We start from the raw sequence: 3,662 nt of genomic DNA on the forward strand, positions 1-3,662 counted from the left end.
AATGAACTGAAAGAATAACATCTCCAAATGCCTGATTATAGTTTCGGTTAAGCATGGATGTCTGTCCTGCAACACCAATCTCACCTCAAATTCAACAATGAAAGATAAATCAATTTTTTGCACATAGGGCTCTCACTGATAATACAGACATAACATCAACACCTAAATTGCATGAATATATCACCTATATATACAAGTCATCAACCTTGACAACAAGGTCAACTAAACCCTCAACCCTTAATTGCAAAATTACATCACCCGATACAAAGACCAACCATCAAACCAATATAATGATTTAAATAGCATAACATATACCTATTATCAATCAGGATTGCACCCTTAGCAAATATATATTTGACTATCCTATTGAAACATGGAAACACTCTCAGATTGTGGGAAATCTATAGAGAGAGTGAATCTCCAAGGAAAGACCGACTTCCTCGATACTTCACCTAAACTAATTTTCTTCAAAGGAAAAGGGTAAGAAAGGAACATGTGAATGCCAAACTATAGTTCTATGAGGTGATGCACCCCAAAAAAATCATTATTGAACATGCATGACATAAGCTTTCACAATGTGATTCTCAATCTAGCCTTTTCAAACACAACTCACTGACATATGAACTTGCACCATTAATCTATAAGAAGATCGAAGACAATAGTAAATTTCTTGAGAAAGAAGAATATGATTTCTTCACAACTCCAAAAAAACTTATATTTCAATACAACTTATAACCTGCAAAATACACATGCATCTTTGTATAAAGGTGTTTTTAAATAAACACAACATCAAGGAAAGAAATGATTTCGACGAGACACTTTACACAAACCAACACACTAATACTCAGAGAAAAATGAGAAGGATACAATATTATTATTGATCTCATAAGCATGAAAATATGTCATATAACTGTATTTCTCTATTACAAACCAAAGAATCTTCTTGTCAAAATTTTGGAAAAATTACAAGGCATGAAGAATCAAAATGATCAAAACCCCCTACAATAAAAATTCTCTGAAACATATACCCCTATGAATCTTGGATTCACCTAAAAAGCCTACAAATCGGGCTCCAAAAATTATCTAACCAGTGTTGTCAAGAAAGGAAACTTGCCCTCCAAGCAAGTTGATCTCAAAACTCCTCAAAATTAGGCCCATCTGTTAGAAACCGAAAAAGAAAACTCAGTTTTTCTTTCCTTTTTCCAAAATCCGCCCAAGACTGAAAAAGGAAACTAAATCTTCCTCACATCTTCCTGACTGCAATTTCCTTTTAAAAACAACAATATTAAGATAATTTATAGAAACATTATCTTAATATCATTTTACAATCTCTTGAAGCTTCTAATTTTTCACAAAAGACAATCTTATCTTTTGATTTTACCCTTTTACAGCTCAACCTACCAGGTTAATATAATTGCACTATTAATAATACTAACTATAGTGATTTATTACTCACATATAGTTAATATCTTTACAATTGACTTAAATGTAATTATAAAAAAAAATGACACCACCTCACAAATATTAACACTTACATTAAAAATGAAATTTTAACTAAGTGATAAATAAAACTATCACTTAATTAATGCTTTGTTTTAATTCTTATGTAAGTATTAATATAAGAACTCCTATGAAATGCTAGAGCTGAAAAATAAAACTAAGGTAAAAACAAGCCTTATAGATTCGATGATGCTCATCCTTTTAGGGTAAAAACCCTAAGTCAACTCCTCATTTTCATTGCACATCAGCCCACTTGCTGGGCATCGCCATGGGAGAACAGGGTTCGAAGAGCCTTCCTGGAGATTATGCATAGGTATCTCGGTCTACTTGCAGGCCGCCATGGTTAAAAACAGGGTTCAAAGAGCTTGCATTTCATCAAAAGCCACAAAGACCTCAAATCCTCTGGCTAGAAAGGTAAAAAAAATTATCATTGTTCTCGATTTCCCTTCTCAGATTTTGTTTTGGAACACTTGGCTCTGAATCTGCCTCTATATAGAGGTTGTGCCTGATTATGCGAAATTTATTTTGATAGCAAGATTGTTGTGTATTTTTTGTGCACTCACGCCCCTGTTATGGCTTTAGATGGGGCTTTCCCTTCTACATATGGCCCTATTGATGATTTTGCAGGCCGCTAGTTGGAACTCCTCCTTCATACTTATTTTTTCGGCATATCTGCACATGTAAATTTGAGGGCTCTATTCAGTTTTGGGCTGCACTTCATGGCTTCATGTTTCTTGTATGTAGGTCGCGGCCTTTCTCCATTCTGCATGTTCCCATCTGCAGATTTACATAGAAGAGAGTTTCTTTTTATCTGTATCTGGGCCGTGGGTTTTTGCTCCTCAAATCTCATTCTGTGTATGCATTCAAATGAGGGTTTTATCTTTCATGTAAGTCGTTCAATGATTCTCTCTACAGATATTTCATCTTATCTTCATACTTTTGGAATCTTATTTTGATTTTTCTATAAAATGAAGAGGCCACTGAGGTTGTATCTCTTGTATCACTGTGAAAAATTCTTGCATCATGCTTCATCCTTGAAAGATGTTAGCATGTCATTGTGTTATGAAAACTTTAACTTTGCGTGAATATATTTCAGAAGCTATACCTTTTCAAATTTCAATATTCTTTTGTTAAAACTTATGACATTAAAATGTCATCACCATGACTGTTGCAAAATCTTAAAAACCCTGCTACTAGTTAAAGTTGCATTCTTTGTGTCAATATAGCACAACTATGCTTATTGGAGACTATGAGTATTGCTGCTACCTCTACAATTTTATCTTTAACAACCATAGTATTCATCTTACAGGCACAAGAGGTGACCATATTCCTTATATACTACAGCGTGGCCTCTTTCTCTGTTGTTTTGATCCATTGTATCTTGTTATTGTTACTAGTTTCTGTTATATTGTTATGCTCTTTATAACAGCAAATGAAAAGAATCATTATTTTCCTTTGATCCATTTCACGGTGGTACTTATGCTTAAATTCTGATTCAGCTCTGCATATTAAATTCCTTTGCATCTGTACATGAACTCTCCTTAATCTGATTAGATTTTTAGCTAGCACATGAATGGTTATTAGCTTGCTAAGATCTCTGTAAAACTTGTGATTAGAAAATATGAATACTGTTAATGTCATGATCTTATTGGGTATCAATATGTGGTCCATATTAGTGAAGCTATTAACTTCATTAATATGGATGATACATTCATGGTTACTAAGATCAAAATATTAATGGGACTTCTTTTACAACCTGCCAAAGCACCATTTCACAAGCATTCTGGGCTCGACCCTTGTGGGAGCCTCATTTCATCCCACATGCGTATATTCAGATAAATGCACTTGTAGTTGCACATGAAGCAAACAATGTTAGAAAAAATAACAATCTTTCAAATTTCCTTTTGATAATGATTCCTTTATGTTCTTGATGTTGTGACTGCATTAGATTGATAGCTCATAAATTTAAGCTATTCAACTGTTGATAACATATGATGAAATTTCATATCTTGAGCTATAACAATTTGAACATCTTGCAAGTATCTTCAAGGAAAGGTTGTGAGGAATCAAGAGACAAGGAGCAAGTTACAAGGCCGAAGATGAAGCAACGTCACAACCTTGACCAAGCAATGAAGGATATAATCTTTCATTATATGTTTTTC

General features: G+C 33.7%; 1 long non-coding RNA gene across 1 annotated transcript; it reads left to right on the plus strand.

Moving 5' to 3' along the window:
- Positions 1-1,705: 1,705 nt before the first annotated feature.
- LOC131875590 (uncharacterized) lies at positions 1,706-2,620 on the plus strand. The gene is made up of 2 exons (XR_009372414.1): positions 1,706-1,914; positions 2,083-2,620. It is a non-coding gene; the product is annotated as an uncharacterized LOC131875590 (long non-coding RNA).
- Positions 2,621-3,662: the final 1,042 nt, after the last annotated feature.

Source organism: Cryptomeria japonica, chromosome 5 (genome assembly GCF_030272615.1).
Source record: "Cryptomeria japonica chromosome 5, Sugi_1.0, whole genome shotgun sequence".
Taxonomy (NCBI): domain Eukaryota; kingdom Viridiplantae; phylum Streptophyta; class Pinopsida; order Cupressales; family Cupressaceae; genus Cryptomeria; species Cryptomeria japonica.